This window comes from Gorilla gorilla, chromosome 9 (assembly GCF_029281585.2).
Source record: "Gorilla gorilla gorilla isolate KB3781 chromosome 9, NHGRI_mGorGor1-v2.1_pri, whole genome shotgun sequence".
Taxonomy (NCBI): Eukaryota; Metazoa; Chordata; class Mammalia; order Primates; family Hominidae; genus Gorilla; species Gorilla gorilla.
This window is the reverse complement of record NC_073233.2, coordinates 129,807,635-129,830,648: the sequence shown is the minus strand read 5'-3', so window position 1 is coordinate 129,830,648 and position 23,014 is coordinate 129,807,635. Positions and strand designations below refer to the sequence as shown.

General features: G+C 41.6%; 1 long non-coding RNA gene across 1 annotated transcript; it reads right to left on the bottom strand.

The window, feature by feature from the left end:
* Window positions 1-2,473: 2,473 nt before the first annotated feature.
* Window positions 2,474-21,550, bottom strand: LOC129525435 (uncharacterized). The gene is made up of 3 exons (XR_008669737.2): window positions 21,468-21,550; window positions 19,089-19,157; window positions 2,474-2,662 (listed from the first exon to the last, which is right to left on the bottom strand). It is a non-coding gene; the product is annotated as an uncharacterized lncRNA (long non-coding RNA).
* Window positions 21,551-23,014: the final 1,464 nt, after the last annotated feature.

Sequence of the window (23,014 nt, the reverse complement as noted above, 5' to 3'; positions counted from 1 at the left end):
CTTATATCTTTCAGAGCGAACATGGATGTGCCAACGCCTTTACTTCAGCCCTTGAGATTCTAGATCTGTGAAATAATAAATTTCTATTGTTTTAAGTCACTCTACCTCCTCGTACTTTATTACAGCAACTCTAGGAACCTAATACAACTATCTTGCCCCAAATCACAGAATTAGCAATCCTGCTAATCAGGATTTGAATCCATGTCTGTCTGACCCTTAAATCTATATTCATGTTTCATATTGTCTATACTTTACTACCAACTAACTAAGGCAGCATCTAGTAGAAACAATCAATTCTACCTAGGGAAGCTTTTACAGAGAAGGTGCCATTGAAGTCTAGATCTGAGGATGAGGGTGAGTTTCCTAGGGGAGGAAGGGAGGAAAGAGAAATCCAGATGGAAATAAGAGGGCAAGCACATGAAAGTGTACCCTGTGCTTCAGGAATAAATGTGGCTCATGCCTGGGGTTGCATGGGACTGTATGCTAAGGAAATGTGATCATGCAAAATGGCTACAGTTTCTGAGAAAATCCTGGGAGCATGCCTGCAGGTATGTTTCTATAGTCGAGGAACATCCAAAATTCCGAAATGATAGGGTGGCCAGTCTGTACCCATATCATGAGGCTCCTGCCCTGCACTTGAATGATGGAGCATTCCTGGCAGTGAATCCTTTTGGCACAGTCAACCTACTTACCCAGGGTGGGCTGGAAGATTCCATTAGCGAAGGAATTTACAAGATAAGGAACATTTTCTTTCCTTGTCATTAAACGCTGTCTCTTAATTAAGTTGTCTTCTTGCTCCTGATCAGAAAAGAATACCAAGAAGTCCTTTTCCAGGAAAAAGATGATTTCTCCTCTCATCTCCTCTACACACACCCTGCTTCCCTACCCCCAATACTTCACTCAGTGATGGGCTAGTGCAGAGAGCTGAGTAAGCCAAGCCACTGTGGAGGGAGTCCCCTTCATCTCAATGTGTGTGCGCCAGGGGAGAAGCACGGCCCAAGCATGCTGGCAGGTGCAAAGGGGGTGCTCAGAGCATGCATCTCAGACACAGCCATGCTGAGCTGCATGATATCAGCAGCCGATCCTTTAATCTCACATAGAGAGAGAAGGTCACATGCTAGTTATTAGACGGTATCACTATTGTACCTCTAGATTCCCGGGTCTGCCTAGTTTCTACTAATAAAGAATTTTTTACTGAACACTGTAGATTTTGATTAAATTCAGGTAAAGTTAATTTAAATGAGGCAAAAGAGGCTACATAGGCGGTGGCCACTGGTACTAGAATATCTTTACATGAATAAGAGGAAGAGAGTAAACACCTCGTAGCCATTTATAGCTTGTCTCTTTCTTTGTTCCGTGCCCCATAGTGAAGCAGTTTCAAAACGCTGCCAATTCTTTCTTTTTTCTCCTGCCTTTATCCGTCTCTTTCTCTCCATTTGCAGTATGTAGTTGACATGCACCTACTCATGCTTAGAGTTGCAGCTCATACTTCACCTCAACTCTAAACACTTCCCTGACCTAACCACCTTCCCTCCCACACTGTGCCGGCAGAATCAGGCACTTTCTTCTCTACGATTCAATTGCACAATGTCAGCACAGCTATTATGAGACTTATCACATCATGCTTTAATTATTTATTTACCCTTCTCTATGGCTGCAAAACAAGCCACCCCAAAACCGAGTGTCTTAAAACAACATTTATTACGATTGTTATGTCTCATGGTTCTGGAGTTTAATGGGCTCAGCCAGTTCAGCCAGTTCTCACTCAGGGTCTCCCAGTAACCACCATCAGACCAGGGCTCAGCTGGAATCATTGCCGACACTTCATCACTCACATATCTGTGATGGGAAAACTCAAACAGCTGGGGCATTTTGGGCCACCTCGTCACCTCTGTGTAGTCTCTCCTTATAGTTTGTCCCTCACAGTAGTTTCAGAGTGGCCACACATGCTACATGGCCTCCCAGGGCTCCAAAGGCAAGTGTCCCAAGAGAGTGAACCAGGCAGAAACTGTATTGCCTTCTACCACTGAGTCCAATCACCCAGTGCCACTTTGACACAGTCCCAGGCCCACCCAGAGTCAATGGGGAGGGAGGGTAACCCATCTCTCAACCCCACAGGGGAAGGTCAGCAACCTGTTGTAAGGAGAGCATGTGGGATGGGAAACACTCATGCAGCCATCTTTGGAAAATACAATGTGCCACAGCTATAAATCCAGTGTTTGGCAAAATGCCTGGCACTTAATGGTCTCTACAAATATAAGTGGTTGAATGAATGAATGACCCTTATCCCCCTGTATAGACCTTCTTATCTTATGCCCAGCTATTGAAAATGCTTCTATGCTTGCCTCTTTCTCTTTAGACTTTCTTATATCCAATTTATCATTTACCCCACTTTCTGAAGATCCATTTTCTAAAGCCCCTGCTTTTCTCATGTCTCCTTTTCAAAAACCTTCAGCGGTTCATAATTCCTTACCACAGTGTGAGGATGTTGTCCCAGCTTGTGATGCTGTGGAGTTCTGGTGAGTATAACACAAGTACACAGGTTCATATATGTACACCTTAACTATGGACTGAAAGAAGAGCATGCCTGGCACATGGATGTGCTGCTGTCTTTCAGATGAGCAGCTTCTTTTATTGATAGAAGTGGTCCTGAGTTCTGGTTCTAAGTGATGGAATAAAACATTATGTTTACTTCTGTTCCCTCTTGAAGTTTCACACACACACACACACACACACACACACACACACACACACCAGCAGAAGGATAGAAAGGAAACAGATCTTTAAAAGACTAGAAATAGAGACACAACCTCAAAAATGTAGAAGCTGGAAAGCCAATGGGGAGCAGCTATTGACTTCGTTGAAGTGGTTTTTTATCAAAGAACTTCATTGGGGCTTAGGAATTGGAAACACCAAATGCCTCTAAAATCAGGAGAGAAGGTTAGGTTGTAAAATGAAAATTAGCTAAAAGGGTATATGAGAAACAGTAGCTGCCCCTTCCCCACACTGGCAGAAGACGGGAGTTTTATTCTCTTGGACAAGATGAACCAGGAGGACTCTAGACATGGATCAGCAGGCACGCTGATGATGGGAATGTGTTACTGAAAACAAAGAGAAGTAAATAAAAATCTACGCATGGAGCAGTGATATCTCGGGGTCCCTTTTCCTATTCATGAACTCTGGTAGATCTGGCCTGTGCCCCTTCCCCACACCAATTAAGAAATTGCTGAATTTCCCTCTCACAGAGGAAAGAAACCAACTTATCCATGGAACAAAAGCCTACGAAAAAAAGACTTAAAGATTTTTACCACTGTGTTTCCCACATGTATTAACCTACAATGAGGCTCACCCTTAGACAAGCCTCTCCTATGTACAAGGAGTTGCCAATATGATTTTTCAGTGCTGATCTCCTAAATAGGAAGAGATAAAGGTCACCATATACTGAAAGGAAGCCACATCTGAAAAGTCAGGGACCAAAACAAATCAGTGGGACCAAAAAACACAGAGGAAAGAAGAGCAATCCTAGGAGTAGTAAAAGGAGGGGTGGGAAAAGGAAGAGGAGGAGGAGGAGAAAGAAAACTGTAAGTATGACCTTCAGAAAGATTAAAGAAGATAGCAGAGATAAAATATTCAATATACAAATTGGAAAACAAAGGTGAAGTATATTGCAAGGTGGGACAAAAGATAAAGATGGAAACTAGAAAACCTAAGAAAATTAAAGGATTCATGATCATCTAGCATGTGAATCAGAGGAGTTCTAGAAAGAGAGAATGGAAAAGATGAAGGCAAAAATTATCAAAGAATTCATGCAAGAAAAACTTCCAGAACAAAAAGACCCAAGTCTCCAGACAGAAATGGCTGTAAATGTCCCACAAAATTGTAAGAGAACATCCTACAAGCTTCCACAGAAACAGAACGAGGAAGCTATAAAGGATGGTGGGTCTAAATAGCATAGGACCTTTCACAGCAACACCGGAAGTTAAAAGACATCGGAAACATATCTTCAAATTTCCAAGGAAAAATAATTTACAATAAAAAATTCTACACTTGCTATCAATAAAAGGTCAAAATAGAGCAAAGATATGTTTTCAGACAAGTAAGGTCTCAAAAATGCAGTTTCTCTGCACTCATTCTTAAAATACTGGAGGGTGCGCCCCACCAAAATGAACACATAAACAAGAAATGCAAGATCCAAGAAACAGGAAATCCAACCCAGGGGTGGGGTGAAAGGAATTTCCAGAAGATTCAGGGAAAATGTTAGAAAGACACTATGTAATAGGTCCATGAGAATCCAGCTAAGATTGGAGCAGAGACCCAGAGGGCTCCAGAAGTCCTCCAGGAAAACATGAAACAGAGAGTCCCTGAGGTGTTTGAATGAACAAAAGTACTAAGAGGAGACTGAGCCACCAAGCAAAGTCTGGGGGTAAATTAGTGGCGACTACATCAAAAGTGAATTTTAAGTAGTATAATTATTAATTCCAGGGAAAACAACATATTGTAAAAGGAAAATGTAATCCCAGTACACCACATGGCTCAACTGTGAAGGAAATGTACATAATCCTAATTGTGTACAATATAAAAATTAAATCTAGAAATGTAAAAAGAAGGAAGGAAGGAAAGAAAGGGAGGAAGAGGGGAAACAAGGAAGAAAAAATATTTTATATTTTAAAGTGTTACTTACATTAAACGTTTTATTTTTCTTTTTACTTTTTTTTTTTTTTGAGACAGGGCCATACTCTGTTGCCCAGGCTTGAGTGCAGTGGCACAATCTCAGCTCACTGCAACCTCCACCTCCTGAGCTCAAGTGATCCTCCCACCTCAGCCTCCCAAGTAGCTGGAACCACAAGCATGCACCACCATGCCCGGCTATTTTTTTGTATTTTTTGTAGAGATGATGTCTCACCACGTTGCCCAGTCTGGTCTCAAACTCCTGACTCAAAGGATCCTCCCGCCTTAACCTCCCAAAGTACTGGGATTACAGGCATGAGCCTGTAATAAAAAGTTTTAAAAGCTGCTGTCTAAAAGATGAAATCTAAACCCTTTTACACGACATTTAGGTCTTTCATAATAGCTTCATGTTAACTCACGATAGATCAGTAACACCTGATAACTTTCTTATTCTACAACTGTACTCCATCTTTTCCCTCCAAACTTGGAATTCTCCTACCACCTATCTCCACCCAATTTTACTCATGTTCTAAATTCACTCAGATTCTCACCACTTCCATAATTCGTTTCTTGTCCCCATAGATCTTTCCCTTCTCTAAATTCCCACAGCAGTTACTGTCTGTACGCAGTTAGCTAATTGGGTTCTTTGCACTTCAGCTTTCAAAGTCTCATGGCTTATGTAAGGGGCTTACAAGTTCCTTGAGGACAGATTCTCCCACAGTGGCTCATGCCGTGCTGCAGAGCTATCTACATGGTAAGGACATTAACATTTTTTGAACAAATTAGCTAATTAATAATTAAGTTACTCCACCTTATGTCTCTCTCATGCTAGGCTTTTTTTGTTTCTTCTACTGAGCAACAGGGGTTTGTTGTAACTTTCCACTGATCTCTGCCTGTGGTTGCTGGGCTGTGCTGATGATTCAGTCATTACTTGGGTACCCTGCCCCCTTCATGCTCAGACCTAGGAACCCAGAAGGTGAGGGAGGTTTGGATCCAGATTGAGTAACCACGTTATGATACCTTGTCAGTGTCGATTTTGTTTTGGAAGATCTTGTTCCTACTGAACCCAAGGGCAAGAAGTTGCTAGTGGAGACTACGACCAAATTAATTCTTAGCACCATATAATGAAAAGACAACAGAACCATCAACTCTTTAAAAGTGATTCCTGGCCCTGGCATGGTGGCTGAAGCCTGTAATCCCAGCTCTTTGGGAGGCCAAGGTGGGCCAATCACCTGAGGTCAGGAGTTCAAGACCAGCCTGGCCAACATGGCGAAACTCCATCTCTATTAAAAATTAAAAAAATAAAAAAAAAATCAGCCGGGCATGGTGGCATGGCCTGTAGTCCCAGCTACTCGGGAGGTTGAGGCACGAGAATCGCTTGAACCTGGGTGTTGGAGGTTGCAGTGAGACCAGATCACGCCTCTGTACTCCAGCCTGGGCGACAGAGGGAGATTCCGTCTCAGTAAAAATTAAACTTAAAATATTAAAAGTGATTCCTGATGATGCTAAAAAAGAAAAGTCATGTATGGCCTTTCCAAACACAATTAGATCACAGGCAATTTCCTGCCCACAGGTGTCCCATGAGCATCACCTGAACTTTCAAAGGCCATTTGCTTGGCCTTGGGCACCCTGTCTAACCATCCACTTCCGACATCTCCTGACCCAAACACCCCCAGGTAAAAGGGGTCTGTAGCCAAAACACTCCATTCTTACTCTGCTTGTCAGATTCAGTCTCCTGAAGACCAGAAAGGCATGAGAACTACATGTTCCCTTAAAAGAAAAGCAAAAATAAAATGCCCATTATGTGATCCAAAGCTCTCATTTCTGGGTCACAGTTTACTGGACCTACCTAGGACCTCAGAGTGAAGAGATCCAGAGATCATCTAGACTAGCATCTCTCTATGTCTGCTGCTTCTGATGACAAATCCCCGTGGCTTGCCTGATGTGTAATGCTACTGCCTCTGCTTAGATATTACCATAAAGAAGAAGGACCTCCTTCAGCAAATCAGTGGTGGGAGAGCTATGTGCCATGTGCCAGGGACTCTTTGTTGGTAGAGGAGTAACTGAAGGGCATTTGCCTTGAATGCAATGGTTGTTTACATTCTAAAATTACTAACCCAACCATCACCACCTGCCCATCAAGAGAATATAAAGAAAGCTTTAGACCATCTTCTCCAGAAACGAGCACATAAACATATTTTCAATGTAATTTTAATAGGTTCAAAAACTCCTGAAACTGACCCATAGATCTCAAGCTAAGAATCTTTACTTTAATGCTGTTTTTGAGGACCATGCAAAAGGTGCTGGTCCACGTACTAAAACAACAATTAAATTATTCTGTTTTTGTGGTGAAAAATTCAAGCCTTGGAAAGTGAGAATTTTATCTCAAATTGTAAGAAGTATCCACCTGGAGCAACTGTGTCTCAGGGACACTGAGAAGGTTAGCAACACTGAAAAGAAGTGGGACAGCCTTGCAAGCTAGTTTATGTGGCTGAATATTTCCTTGACGTGCTCATTGACATTGTGCATGGAAACACCACACTCCTCAGCATTGTGTTGGCAACTCCTAGGTTTCTGAAGGTTAATGATTTTATGGGTCCAGGCCTCACACATGTTGCACCTTTCAAAAGCTTCATTTCTCTTTTGTTTGGAGGATTTCCCAATGACTTTTAATTAAGTGTATTCTCTGTTGGCAGGAAGGAGACAATAAAGAGAAAGGGTTTGTGCATTCTTGCTCACAAAGCCAATGCTATGTATTTGTGGTCGATGATTGATGGGTGGAGCACTTAAGGTTGCAATTGCAAAGTAAAACCCACAGGTAGATGTTGCCTATAAAAACAGTCTTGGGAAGGTATCTTCTGCCGCACTTGCATGGTGCATTCCATGGTCTATTTGGACTCTTGAAGCTTTCTTAGGCATTGGGCTCTTGCTCCTAGGGGCATGTACTTCCTGAAGAACTTATGGACAAGAAGTCAGCCCACTTGAATGAACTGATGTCAACAGAGAGCTGGACCAGATGTTTGGGGAAGGGAAGAGGTGTGGAGATAATTACTAGAGTAGGGGATACATGTGTCACTTCTTACAAGGATTGAAAAGAAGTTTCCTATTATGCCAAGTGAGATGACACAAGAAGCAGATCTTATTTCTCAATATTGATGCCTTAGTCCAAAAGGAACGAATCCATTCTTCCGCCTCCAGGCAATGCAACATTCAAAGAGATTGGGTTTTTGTTCTTTTTTCAGCATTCTCAAAGAAGGGCATTCCGGCCTTCTTTAACCTTGCATTCCAGAGCCTCACAGTGCCTATACTCAGGAAATAACTTCCTCAGGTTTAACTTCAATCCCTCTCCCTGCAATGTGAGACCATTGCTATCCTCCAAGGATTGGAAGAACAGCTGCCTGGCACCTTGCCAGTCACATCATTCCACTTTCCCATTGTTCAGCAAAGGAAATGGCTCTGGGAATCTGTTGCTTGGCTCCTCGTCCGTCACCCAGCAGGAACCCAGGCCAGATCTTCAGGCTCCTTTGAACAGTCACTTTGCTGCTGCACCAGGTATCTACTTGGAGCACTATTTTCCCAGGCTTCTAAAATTACCACAAGTGACTTATCACCCTCTGAAAACAAAACTCTCTCTAAGGGGCTTTGAGAGATGATATAAAAGAATGTTCTACATTTTTACAGTGCTTTACCTAACATTTGTGCCCACAGAATTTCCATGATAGGCCTTATAGCCATCATTTTAAAGATAAGGAAATGGGTCCAGCAAGATTGGCTCAACCAAAGTTCACGCAGATAAGAACGGAAGCCAAGAGTTGGCCTTCAAATTATGATACTTAAGTTCAGCACTCTTTCCACTACACCAGAGTAAAGTTCTGGACCATGGATGTCTTGCCTTTGTGATTCTTAGTCTAACAAACTAGAGAGGCAGATACACAAGGAAATGAGTGTTACACTCTTCAGTCACAAGAACTGTGGAATCAGTTGGGGTTGGTTAGCAGAACAGCAAGAAAGCCTCGTGGGATAGGTAGCATTTTAGGATAGTTAAGGGAGGTTCTAGAGACAGAACGACCTGACTTACAGTCCTGGCTCTAACACAGACTGTGTGACACCAGACAGATTCACTAACCTCTGAGCTTCAGTTTCCTCATGTATGAAACGAAAATAATATCTTTTTCACAGGGTTATTTTGAGAAGTAAATGAGATAATTAATATAAAGTGCTTAGCACAGGACCTGACAGATAGAAGAGCTAAATAAATTTTTAAATAGTAACTATTCATGTTAAGGAGTGAATAGAGCAATGAAACTGAATGGAGTTAAATTGGGAAAGGTTTCATGGAGGAAGTGAAAGTGCAATAGGAATTTGAAAGCAAGATTGGGGCTTAGGGGAGAGGACAAGGAGCGGATTATTTCTTTGCCCTCAGTCTCGCATAGGGAGGCTAGTTTAATCTCTGCACGGGGGTTCCCAACACTGCCTGTCTCTGCAGATTTTCAGATTTTTAAGTCACTTTCTGGAACAGTGTAAAAGCAGTACATCATAGGCGAGGCTGTGGACGGCTGGCTTACAGGATACATGGGGAGATGCCAACGTTAAAGCAAATTCTATCCTAGAATGAGGAACAGCTTCAGTATAACTCCATTAAAAAGGGAATGTGCTGTAATGTTGAGCTATTCTTAGTGTGGATAACTCCTTAAAAGGTTAAGTCTAATGAGCTGGCTTGCTTGCCATAGATTTGCTGCTTCTGATACAGATGAGAGGGATGACCTCTTTAAGACTCTACAAATTATTGGAAATAGGGATATTGCAATTCTTGGAACTTTCCCATTGATTGATTAAGTAAATCATCTACTAAATGCAAATCTAATTTGAAAGGTATACATTTAACAGAATTAATAAGTGAATTGATTAGGCAAAACGTTAGAAGTAGCCAAAAAATGCCCTAACTGATTGGAGACTTGTAAACAGGCTCCAAAGAGTGAGGAACTCAAGAAGGAAATTACTGGAGGCTCTTAGGGATTGTGGCAACACTGCTTTGGACATCTGCCCAATCCAGTATGGATTTGTGGAACACGAACCACAATGCCACAACTATTTCCAAAGGCATGTAAATCAGGAATCAGTTTCTGTTGGTGTATGACAAGCCATTTAAGGCGCCCAGGCTGAAGGACTGTGGGATGTCCATCCTGTGCCTTGGTGCTGCCAACTCACAATGTGGGTTTCTGTGACTAGTGGAATGGAGCCAGGTAGTTCCACAGGCTACGCTGCCCTGAATGTTCCTCCTGCCTGGACTGCTGGCAATGCAGAGGGAAACACTGGTCTGGGAGACCCAGTTCATAACCTGCTTTGGAAGGACACTCCTCAAAAACAGGTGCTGAAATTAGATAAGCAAAGGGAAAATGGAAAGGGAGAAAGAAAATCACATTTATTTAAAATCTACTCTATGCTAGTCACTTTACATACATTGTTTTATTTAATCCTCACAGCAATCCCCAAGATAAGTATTATTAAACTCACTTTACAAAGGTTTAGTAGCAGTACTTGGATTGGAAACCAGGTCTGACTCACTCCAAAATCTACAAGTCCACAGTTTTTCTACTTCACAAGGTTGCCTCAGGGAAATGAACTATAGTCTAATTCCTCTGAGACATTAGGATCTGTGTGTTAGACTAGAATGAGCTAGGGTTGCAGAGTTGGTTTCAGATAATGAAGACATGGAATCACTGAGTATCACGTCAAGAGATTTGAAGGTCATTCCATAGGCAATGGGCAGTCAAAGAAGGTTTTAGAATGGGGATGGGAGCAGAGAAATAATCAGAATTATCCTTCCTGCTCAGAGTGGAATTCAGTGTGGAAGGGAATAAGAGAAGACTGAATGGAAAAGCAAATAAAAAGGAAGAATAGGTCCTAACCCTGGCAAGTTTGTAATAAAGGTTTGAACTAGACGGCAATCAAAAGACCAGAAAAAAAAGGTACAGAAGATTGTATTTTCCTAAAACGGCCACAGTGATATTTCTCATCACACATGCTCTTCCAGACGCTTGTCAGTCCCCTTCAAGAGGTGGAGCCTATGTCCCCTCTCATTGACCTGGGCAGGCCTTTGTGAATACCTCAGCTAACAGAGTATGACAGAAGTGATGCTATATGATTGTCGTAAACTGGGATACAGCTTCCACCTGGTTCTCTCTGTCTCAGGATGCTTGCCCTTGTAAGCCATTATGCTGTGAGAAAGACCAGGCCACCTAGGGAGACCAACATGAAAAGAAATGGGAGCGCATAGCCACTGGCCCCTGCTAAGCTGCCTGCCAACATGGCGCACTAGCTTACCAGATGTGAGAGTGAGTCATCCTGAAGTGAATCCTCCAGCACTTAGTGGAACTTCTCCACGTGATGCAACGTGGAACAGGGATAAGCCTTCCAGATAGAGCCCTGCCCAAATTGCAAATTTGTGAACAAAATAAATGATCGTTGTTTTACGTGCCTAGGTTTTAGGGTGGTTTTTAATGCAGCAAGAGATAACCTGAACAAAAAGGCCCAATGGGAGAAGATTCACGGGGTGCTTCAACCAACACATGTACGGAAGAATCCTGGCCAAATAGTAACAAAAGTCAATTTTATTTCCTTGATTGTGTCTCTATTGCTCTGAGGAGTAAAAATTTTAGAGTTGGAAAATATTTGTGCATCTATTTACAACCACATAACAAAGTACTAATCACTGCATTTCTATAGTATCCACTCTAATCGGGGGAGATGGTGATGCAGATGGTCCCCCTTAATGACAAATGATCTGATGGAGACCAAACCTGCATTGAAAGTCTACTATGTGGCCAGGCATGGTGGCTCGCACCTGTAATCCCAGCACTTTGGGAGGCCGAGGCAGATGGATCACCTGAGGTCAGGAGTTTGAGACCAGCCTGGCCAATATGGTGAAACCCCGTCTCTACTAAAAATGCAAAAAAGTAGCTGAGCATGGTGGTGTGTGCCTGTAATTCCAGCTACTTGGGAGGCTGAGGCAGGAGAATCGCTTTAACCAAGGAGGCGGAGGTTGCAGTGAGCCGAGATTGCACCACTGCACTCCAGCCTGGGCAACAGAGCGAGACTCCGTCTCAAAGAAAAAAAAGAAAAAAGAAAGAAAGTCTACTATGTTTTAGGCATGATGTTAGGACCTTTCACATTCCCTTTCTCATGTAATCTTCATAAAACTCCTGCACAGTCTTGCTTCTATTTTACAGTGTCCAGGAGAAGGTCTAGAAAATTGATAAAAACCTCAAACCGAACCAATGAGTGGTAGGGACAAGATTCATATTCAAGTCTGATTCCAATGCTTAGTCTCTTTCCACTGCGTCATTCTCCATATTTGCCAAAAAATGATTTCCTTTGGTTTTGGTGCACATGTATATTAACATTTTTTTTTTGAGTTGTTTGGAGAGGATTCTTTTTTCCTGCCGCAGCAGCATATTTACCTTTCCTAGCTACTGTTTTTTAAAAAGAGAGTTTGCATTCCTGAAGCATACACAACCCAGTGGTGTTGAAAGCAGATGGTCCAAAAGTATGCTGTGAGACATGGGGACTGAAAATTAAAAGAAATTTTTTTTGTCACACTTATAGAGTGCTATGGTGCTGTGTATATAAGTATGTATAATACCGAATGTGTCATAAATAGAAGTGACTTTTTCTTTTTTATTAAGTTGGCCATCACCCTTAATAAGGATGTTTTTGCAATATAAGCTGAGATATTTTGCTCCAATGCATGAGTGTCTTATAAATTAAAGTGCAGAACACACAGTTAATTGTGCAAAACATACAGATGTCTGCTCTGATCAGTCTGCTTTAGAATTCTGTCAGGGGTTTGTGATTGTTTGAAAGGGAAGTGTTCCCTGAGAAGGAGAAGTCATGTGGAGGGCAAGAGGTGAGAGTCTCTCCCTCCTAGTGTCAGAGGGTTCAGTGATTGGCGGAAGTAAGCGTCCAGCCTCCTCCATTCTGTCCTGGCACTGTTACTGCACACTGTGACCTTGCTCAAGCATTAACCCCTTGTCTTTTCTTGTTGGTTTCTTGGAGAACAATCACACTGCGCCGGCCTTACTGACTGCAAGTTATTTCTTCAAAAAAGTCATCCGCCTTTGTGCAAATCCAAATGCTTTTTATTATAAACAACCCTCTCTTTTTCCTTTTCTCCCCCTGACAATAACGCATGTCTTCCTCAGCATGCCATTTTCAAAACCTTTGACATTTCACTGCACCTCATCATTGCCTTCATTGTGGATCGTGCCAATTTGTCAGTTTTAATCTGTCTAAAAACCTGCATCTGCCAGCATAAACCTTTTTATTTCTTATATGTTGATACAAAGATTTCACACATTGATTTTTGTGTAGCTCTGATTTCATGCAAGCTAAGCAAACAGTGACAGGTTGGTACTTGGGGTAATGAATGCTCAATCAGATTAATACAAATCAATGGCATTGGCAAGTTTTGGATGAGTCGCAGGGAGTAGGGTCTGGACAGCATGTGCTGCCAGAACAAAACAGATGGTCAGAAGCTGACACTCTTACCTCTTTATCTTGATGGACTCATTAGCGGATTTCTCTCCTTTGGGTCTCATTTGAGTTTCTTGGCTTTAAATGGCACCCCATAGATTGCCTACCATCCTGGAAAACTACTGACATACCCTTCTTGTGACCTGGCACAGAGAATATTCTAGTGCCCAGGGTCTGTTTAGCAGCCTGGAAGGCCAGGACTTAGATTAATGGGTGCTGGAGCCACTGTTATCCAATAGGACTACAGGATCCAAAGAGTTAATGTTCCTGTTAAGAACCTACTTTTCTAAAAACTACCATTTTTTGAGTGCTGAGTGCTGAACCCGGCAAATTATTTTATTTAATCCTCACAAGAAGTCTGAAAGGTAGATTCTATTGTTGTTGTTGCTCTTGTTTTTATTATTGTTATTTTATAGGTGAGAAACTCAGGATTAAGCAATTTGTCCAAGAGGGCACAGCGGGTGAGTGGAAAAGGCACAATTTGGCTCTGGGTCTGTAGGACTCTGAAGCCTTGTGGTTAGCTACTGGTGTAACCCGGCATCGACTTTTCCCCGGGTCTCATATGCAAAGGCAGATGGCTACGCCTTCAGGCAGCTTTTTCAGTCCTGGACTGATTCCTACACATGGTTCCTTCTTTTCTTCCTGCAGGCCTCAGAGGCTGTCAGCTGTCTCTTTCCTCCCTTTTTAAAACATACCTCTATCCAAGGCTGGCAGAGGGCCAGGGCATCGTCTCCTTGGCTCCGCCTCTGCTACTCTTGCTCCAAAGGGAGCACCATCCCAGGAAAAAGATAACGGGAGCCAAGAGGTTTCAGTCTCCCTCAGATTTTTATAGCCATTGATCTAGCAAATAGAGATCCTGACTTCCTATTTTTAAATTTTTATTGTTTTTAGTGATTTCCTTTCTAGATGGTGTCTTGAGCTCTCTGTTAATTGACTTGGCTGCTTATACTGCATAAGAGCTGAGAGTGATACAGCTTGAAAGAATTGCTAAGATGTGAGATTCTTAGGCCTGGCCTAAACCTCCTTTATAATCTTTGCCCCAAGAATGAGTTACTTCTGCATTTCTTCATTTCTTTGCATCTGTTCAGCTTCTCCAAGAACACTTCTATTCCAGGCATGAGGCTTCAAACTTCAGCTTTGCAGATGCTTTCCCATACTCACAGCAATCTCCTCGGCCCCAGATGCCAATGTCCTGTATTCTGCTGGTTTGCCAGCAGATGCCAACCCTGCCTCTACCTGCCTTTACTGTCCGCGATTATCTAGGAAACATCCTTTCCCACAAACTCAGCCTCTTGAGTTTGCCACCTTGTTTCACAGTCACCCTTCAAACTTCTTTAAAAAAAAATATTTCTCTATCTAGAATTCTTTGACACTGTTTTCCTGGTTTCCCAAACTCTGTGGTTTCTCCTCTAACTTATTTTTCCACCACTGCTGAAAGTGTAAACCCCTGCTCAGTCCTTTCTTTCTGCTCTTCAGCTTTTACATTAACTGCCCTCAAGAGTTTATCCAGGCTCATGGTTTCAACTACCATTGCAATAATGATTCACACATTTCCAAACCTAGGAACGCTCTGCTCTCTTCTTAATTCCAAATAGCTTCCTATGGGAAATTTCTATGCAAAGATTCTACCATTATCTCAACTTACTCTGCCTAAACTTCCCATTTCTCTCCTTCCCATTCTTCCAGGCTCACTGGTTTCAGCTTAAACATGTTCTCTCCCATTAAATTTACTCATTTATCCATTTATTCATCCATCCACTCAGTTATTCATTCACTCATTCAGTAAACATTTATGAAGCTCCTATTCTGTCATGTTCTGGGCAAAGCACTGAAGATACAAAAGTAGATGGCATATCCTGAATTTCTAATGTTGAAGATCCTCCATCAATCAACGTCATTCCCTATACAACCTTTCTTCTTATGGTTTCCAACCACACTAAGGGCTTCAGTCAAACTGGTCTCCTATCCTTCACACGAACATGTCCTTTCCTTACCTTTACGCCTTTGTTGTTGTTGTTTTTCCCACCTAGAATAACTTTCTCCAATCTTTTGCCATCTAAAATCAACATCTCATAGGATTTTGTCATTCAATGGTTCCTTTCTTCTATTGTGATCACAGGCAGTAGGAGGGCATGGCAGAGAATGTTTTAGTAACAGAAAAGTCTTAGGATCCTTTACCAAAGTTGTCATAAGCAAGCGTGTATTTTCTCAGTAAGAATAATATTGATTCTTTCATTTACTCATTCATCTAATCATTCACTTCTGAGCTCTGTGGAAAAAGGCATGAGCTTCCCGAGTATATAAGGCCAGTGCCTGGGTGACTGTCCATGCCACTGCTCACCATGGACCCTGGGTATGACTCAGGGTCTTAAGCCAACCACACACAACTCCCACGTCACAGCCAACTGCAGGGAAGTGGGACAGGCAAAGGATGTCTTACAGACTTTGGCCCAAGCCAAGATGTTTGTAAACTAAGTGCCGGGAAAGAAAGTTGGGAGGCACAAAAGAAATATAGTTATTCTCCCAGCTTTGAAAAACTCTTACATGGCCTTTGAGAGATTGAATGAGTGCAGAAGCCTCAATCCGTTCATTTTTTAAAAAAATTGATGCATACTGAGTGCCTACTAAGTGCCATTCACTCTGCTAAGTTCTAGGGATACCATGGTGAGTAATAACTGCAGAAAAGCTACAACACAAGCAGAACTCAGCTCTTTCCCAAACAGATCCCTCTTCCCAGAGCCTTCTCTCTAGGCCTTTTAACATTGTGATGTAAAGGCAATCCCATTTTACACAGATGGATATGCTGAGACCTAGTATAACTGACTTTTCAAGTTCACGTTGGGAGTTAAACACTATCAGAATAAGAATCTTGAGCTGTAGGATTTTTCATGGGTATTGCCTCCCTCCTTCTCATTCTGTCCCATGTCACATCCTCAGGTGAGTGGAGCTGGGTGCTGGGGTATGGTCACAAGGGTCTTTGGTGTTGACCTATGCCCTAGAGCAGGAGTGTCCAATCTTTTGTCTTCCCTGGGCCACATAGGAAGAAGAATTGTCTTGGGCCATACATAAAATACACTAACAATAGCCGATGAGAAAAAAAATCACAAAAGAAACACATAATGTTTTAAGAAAGTTTATGAATTTGTGTTGGGCTGCATTCAAAGCCATCCTGGTCTGCATGTGGTCCATGGGCTGTGGGTTGGACAAGCTTGTCCTAAAGGATAAAGCAACTAATCTTGCCACTATTGACCTGATAGCCTTGAAATTGGATATCCCCCATTCGTGTAGCAAATGTCCTTGGAATACTATGTAGAACAGACACTTCTGACCATCACACCTTCTTTCAAGCTGTGACTCCATAGCTTTTCCTGTGTTGGATGGATGCGTGAATAGATTATCTTTCATCTGCTAGTTCCCTGCAGATTAATGTTTAGGTCACATTCTTTTTAAAATTTTCAAAGAAATGGTTTCTTCATGATGCCATATATGTAGAGATTTGTTATCAGGAGTCACTAATTTCTTAAGTTCGCTTCAATTAAATCTAAATCTAAATCGTGCTGTACATCCACAATGGGCCATAGCAGAGGACATTATCTTTTGCTACCACTTGGTAACACAGGCAGAACTTAAGGACAAGATAAGAGCTCTGGTTCTGGTTTAATTAGAGCCCTGGCAGTCTCACCTAGAACTCAGGTGGGACCGCCAAAGGGAGGGATAGTAACTATCAAAATGACCTTTTTCTTCCAGACCCAGCCTCAGCTGCATGGGGAAAGCAGTTGCCCTGTCACTTGGACCTGCATAGATGGGACCCAGGTCTCTGTCCTTTATAGTAGACTAAGGCATAGGAAGTCTGGTGAAAGGCATGGCACTAGAAAGCTGGAGAATCTAGCTCCAGTTAACATCCTTAGATCTCTTCCACCTACTCTGTCCCTCCCTCCACCCCATCCTCCTCTCTAGGACCGGCCCCAGGAGAGAAAGCCCACACCTGGACTTGGGCTAGGCAGAGAGCCCTCAGATGAGACTAGTAGGCTCCAACCAGTTTTTAACTCCAGCTTTTAAATCTTCCTCCTCTTCCACTCTGATCCATAACCCATGTCTCAGAGTGGGAATGATGTTAAGAGTCTTCATTTCACTTCTTTCAATTGGGTAAATAGATTTGTTAACACAGTGAATAATTACTCACCAGTAAATGGATTAGCTTAATTTGTTTAAGTGCAGATCACAGATGAAACATCATGTACCCATCATTTTAAGGTATTGATATAAACAAGAGATCAAGTCAGACAAAGGTCATGAATTCAGTGCTGCATGAAGGACAAGTTAATTTAAAAGCAAAGCAATCAATTCAGCACAGTGCCAGCTGCCATGAGGGATAATGAAAGCATAATTCCCTGTCTTCAAGGAGCTTTGAATCAAATGCAGGAGTCCAGAAATTCATGGCAATTAGGAAAAAAACAAAGATACTACAGATACAAAATAAAATATATGGAATAAGCCAGCCTTTCCAGGTAGAAAAATTTCTTTTCAAATGATAGATTTTGATTTGGGTATATTAATATGTAAAATCACCAAAGGCATTTATTAAATCAGAAAACTATATACAGCCAAAATTTTTAAAAATTTTAATATCTAAATTATAAATCATAAGTTATTCAATATCTCAGAGATAAGGACTGTTACTATTTTGGTATATGTCTATTTAGAATCATTTTTGTTCAAATAATTGTCATTTTAAATAAAACAAGTTCACACCATAATACAGTTCTTAACTTATTTACATTTAACAATATATTATGAACAAAAATCAAAATATGGTTACAAACTGTAGATGATACAAAGCCAGGGAGGATAGCTGGTGGGAAAGAATCACAGTCTAGAAGAATCTAGAAAGATCTTGGCAACACAGTAGTAGGGCCAAGCTAAAAAGATTAAATTTAAACAGGGATACTTTTAAAGTCCTGAACTTAAATTGAAGAACTTTAGGTCTTAGTTGCCTGTCAATATTTCTTGGCTTTCAGAGTATTGATGGAGCCTAGGCTGTCTCAACAAAAGCCTGGTGTGCGTAAGAGGAGGGGAACATCTCTCTTTAGGTTGTGCTGGTCTGACCATATACTGAGTTCTACACTCAGTTTTATGACCAATGTTGGTCAAGAGGACAATAAACAAGATGAAAACTATGTCAAATGAGTCATAATTGCAACAACTAGAAGTGCTTAGCTGGAGAAGAGGAGACTTTAGCCTGTGTGTGTGTGTGTGTGAATTCTTGTATACACATGCGAAGAGCTATCCTGTAAAAGAAAGATTTGATGTATTCTACGTAACTTTAGAGGGCAAAAATAGTTGGACGACTCTGAGATAATCCTCACAGCATCGTAGGAGAAATAATTATATAAACATCTGAGCTGTCCAACAATGGACCAGACCGCCTTTGTGGTAAGGAGTTCCCCTTTCTTGAAAATACTTAAGCATAGGTAGAGAGTGTACCAGAGGTTCATGACATTGGACTTGAAGAATCCTGTGGTCCCTCCCAACTCTAAAGATTGTAAGACAAGGTGAAATAATATCACCAAACCAAATAAATAACTTACACTTGATTTGTGGATTTGTGCATGTGTGTATGTTTGAGTACAGTTGACCCTTGAACAATATGAGAATTAGTGTGGCTCACTAACACTAACGCTCCGTCGAAAATCCAACATGTAATTTTGACTCCCTCAAAACTCAACTACTAATAGCCTGCTGCTGAATGGAAGCCTTACTGATCACATAAATAGCCGATTAACACGTATTTTGTATGTTATATGTGTTATATACTGTATTCTTACAATTAAAGTAAGCTAAGGAAAAATGTTATTAAGAAAGTCATAAGGAAGAAAAAATGTACTTACTCTTCATTGATCCAAGTGGAGGTAGGTCATCATAAAGGTTTTTATACTCATAGTTTCATGCTGAGTAGGCTGAGGAGGAAGAGGAAGAGTTGGGGTTGGTCTTGCTGTCTTAAGAGTGGCCAAAGCACAGGAGGTGGAGGACATGGAAGGAAGGGCAGGAGAGGCAAGCACACTGAATATAACTTACATTGAAAAAAGTCCACATGTAAGTGAACTTGTGGAGTTCAAAAGTGTGTTGTTAAAATACGAAGTGTATATGGATGTTTAAATTATCTACACGTTCAAATACTTGCATCTAGGGAACTTTCTTTTAAAAATATATCTTGAGCTTAAATCTAAAATCAGTTGCCTGCCTACTTCTCCAAGATGTAGAGGAGAAAAACAGACTGAGCTTGAATTCCAGTTGCCCTTTATCCCAGCAGTACGACCTTGAGAAATAAGGGTAAGCTTTGAGTCCTATCACACTTATTTCAAAAATAAGGAAAAAACAGAGAATCAAAGGAGCATTGTGAAGATTAAGTGACTTATGCTATCACACTGCCTGATGCATATCAGGTACTTAATACATACTAATTATTATTATTATTATCATACTGGCCTTTGTCATCCTCTTTCTTTCTCCGCTTTCTCCCCAGTGTCTCTTCTCACTCTCCAACTTTATCTTTCAAGTCACTGTCGGCTTATGTCTGTGTCAATATTCATCTGTCTCATCTCTCCTATAATTCTGCAAGTGGTGTTTAATGAAGATTAGAATGACAAGGGTGCGTGGAGTATAAAGTATAAACACGATGGTATAAGAGAAAAAAGTGAAGGAAGAGAGTGCCAGAGAAGCAGAACAGGCCAGCTCTTTCCCCACCTCCAATCCTTATGTCCTTTCCCCACCTCCCTACCCCCCCAAAAAAGAGAAACAGGAAAGAAAGCCAGTGGAGGAAAAGATACTGTCAAAAGAACAGAAGTGGAAACATTGGATCAAGGCAGGATCTCACACTGGAAGGGGCCAGAAGGAAGTGAGAAGCAACAGACAAATCGCCAGGTCCAGAGTGAGTGGAATGAAAAAGATAGATGGTCTTAAAAAGAGATAACTAACGAGTCTCCGATAACTTTAATTTTCTGGGCCTTGGTGAGCTCTGCCTAATCTTCAATTAAATGGAAATATAAATAGCTGAGAAAGAAGCCAGTGGATGGGAACTGACATAATGGACTATATTGACTCTCTGAGAGATATAAGGAACCTTCTAAAAGCATAATATTTTACACGATCATTTGTCAGGCTTCCTCTGGGTGAATGATCTCCTTTGGGGGAGGTAAGTGGATTGGCTAATCTTAGTGTTTTGTTTAAAGTGAACCCTGCATTGTGCTAGAAATCTGTTCGCTTTACTGAGCAGACAGGGAGAGGGAAGGAACACAAACACGCCCACCGCTCTTTCTTTCTCCTGAGGGGCCTGATTAGCCGATTGCCCAACTGAAGATCCAGCATCCACTTTTCTCCACCTGCCGTTTTGCTCTTTAACTCATCACCTTCTCCATCAGGGCCCTTGTTTGAATGTAATCGTTCTTATCTTCCTGCTCTCACAGGATGGAAATAATCTACAGACCATCTAAGCATGTACCCCATGGATACCACCTCCTCCCTCCACCCCAATTGTCTACCCATAGAAATACCCTTAGCTCCATGACTTGCCTCTTCTATCTCCGTACTTAGTGCTGGGAGAGTCCCTGACTCCCAGCCTACAGTAATCCTCCTGTCTCTCTCATTATTGTCTTCACTAACAGTTCTCCAGCTTGTCAAAAAAACCCAAATGCAAAGGTCCAGGCAGAATTTCCAGGAACAGGGCCTGAGGATCTGTGCTTTCACAAGTTCACGGTTGATTTTAATGCACAAAACAGTTTGAGAACCACAGGGTTTTGTGTGATTTGTTTAGGACTTAATCTACATTGCCATGTCTTGTATGTTAATTTTTCACAAGTTGGGTCTAGCCTCCAAAAGTGAACTATGATTTCCTTCTTGATATTCCCCTTCCCTTGCACATTGAGAGGTGCTCAGAAGATGTCTGCTGGAGACGATGCTAGGATAATTTGGGTTTTGGTGTTAATTTTAATAGCAGCAGGTTGAGGACATGCTGGTTTTGCACAACTCTGTCTTACTAACATCACGAAGCCTACCGATCTCTAAGCACTCAGCCCTTGAAGATTTGTCCTAGGGATTGGGATTTTTAGAAACTTCCCATCCAGCATTCCCTCCCAGCTTGTCCATCCTCCCCACATCTAATACAATAATGCCAATGCGCTCTCACTACCAACAGCAACTTACTCCCTGAGGAGAAAAAAAAAAATCACTAGGTGACCATTGAACAGACCCTGGAGACAAAAACTCCTTACCTGAGGAATTTAGAAGGAAGCAAAGACCACCTGGTGACTCTCAAAACAGGCCATCAGAGGAGGCAGAGGCAAAACTCCGTATCTGGGGAAAATTAGCAATAATTAGACTTCCCTATTATCCAAAGCAAGCATCTCACTCCAGATTTCTTCCCACCCCCTCCACCAAAAAAATTTATAAGTAACTAAAATTTCTATATGTCTCTGGAATGCCATGCAGAAACTCATTTTACAACCCTAAGTTCCCACTTTAAGGTCCATAAATACTCCTAAGGAAAACTCCAGGTCAACGCTCGGTCCTCTGGCTGAGGCACCCCACTGCACTCTTCCACAGCATTCTTCCTTTCTGATAAACTTTCCTTTTTCAAACCTATACTGTTGTCAGTAGATTCTTTTAACCAACCTGTGAGTCAACCACTTTTCAATGCCAGGGCTCTGACACCTCGCCTGGCACTCCCAGTGCTTCCGATACTGCCTCAGTGAAATGATGTTTGGGGGTCACAATTACCATATGACAAAAGTTTTCATCTAAGTTCTTCATTCTCTCCTATCACTTCATCTCCCAAGAGAAGAGAAATCTAGACAGAGAGGACAGAGACAAAGGTCCTGAAGCAGATAAAAAGCTGTCTTTGGTTAGAAACTGTGAGGATCCATTTTATCTCAACTTGACTGATCTAAGAAGTGCCCAGGCAGTGGGTAAAACATTATTTCTGGGTGTGTCCATGAGGCTGTTTCCAGACAATATTAGCATTTGAATCAGTGGACCAAGTGAGGAAGATCTGCCCTTACCAATGTGGGTGGGCATTCTCCAATCCATCTGAGGCCTGAATGGAACAAAAAGATGGAGGAGTGGATTTTCTCTCACTCTTCTTAAGCTGAACCATCCATCTTCTCCTCCCCTCAGACAGCAGAGATCCTGTTTCTGAGGCCTTTGGACTCCACAGCTTATGCCATCGGCTCTTGTGGTTCTCCAGCTTGTAGACAGCATATTGTGGGACTTCTCACCCATCATAATGGTGTGAGCTAATTCCTGTAATAAATCTCCTCTTTATCAGTCAATCAATCTGTCTATCTTCTATCTAATTTATCATCTTCTGTCTATCTAATCTATTTTCTATCTCATTTATCTATCTTCTTTCTATTTATTTGTCTGTCTATCTATCTATCTATCTATTGATATCTATCTATCTATATCTATCTACCTATCTCCCATTGGTTATTTCTCTGGAGAACTCTAACTAATACAAGAGCATAGCAGATATCTCCAGTAAAGTGACTAAAATGGTGGATCATGTAAACCCATGAAGAAAGGGGACACATTGTGTTGGAAAATAATTAATTCTTACGTCATATTCATATGCATTTTCATTTTATGAATGGGGGTTAATTTCAAGGTAATTCGAGATGTATAAAAGCAGTCTCAAAGTCTGAACTGACAATATTAAACATGTGTTTCAGTGAGAACATAAGGTGTTTGCTTGTGTACAAAGTGTTTTCTGCCTGACTCACATTTTCACTCAGACTGTGGCTCTCCCGTAAATAAGAACACT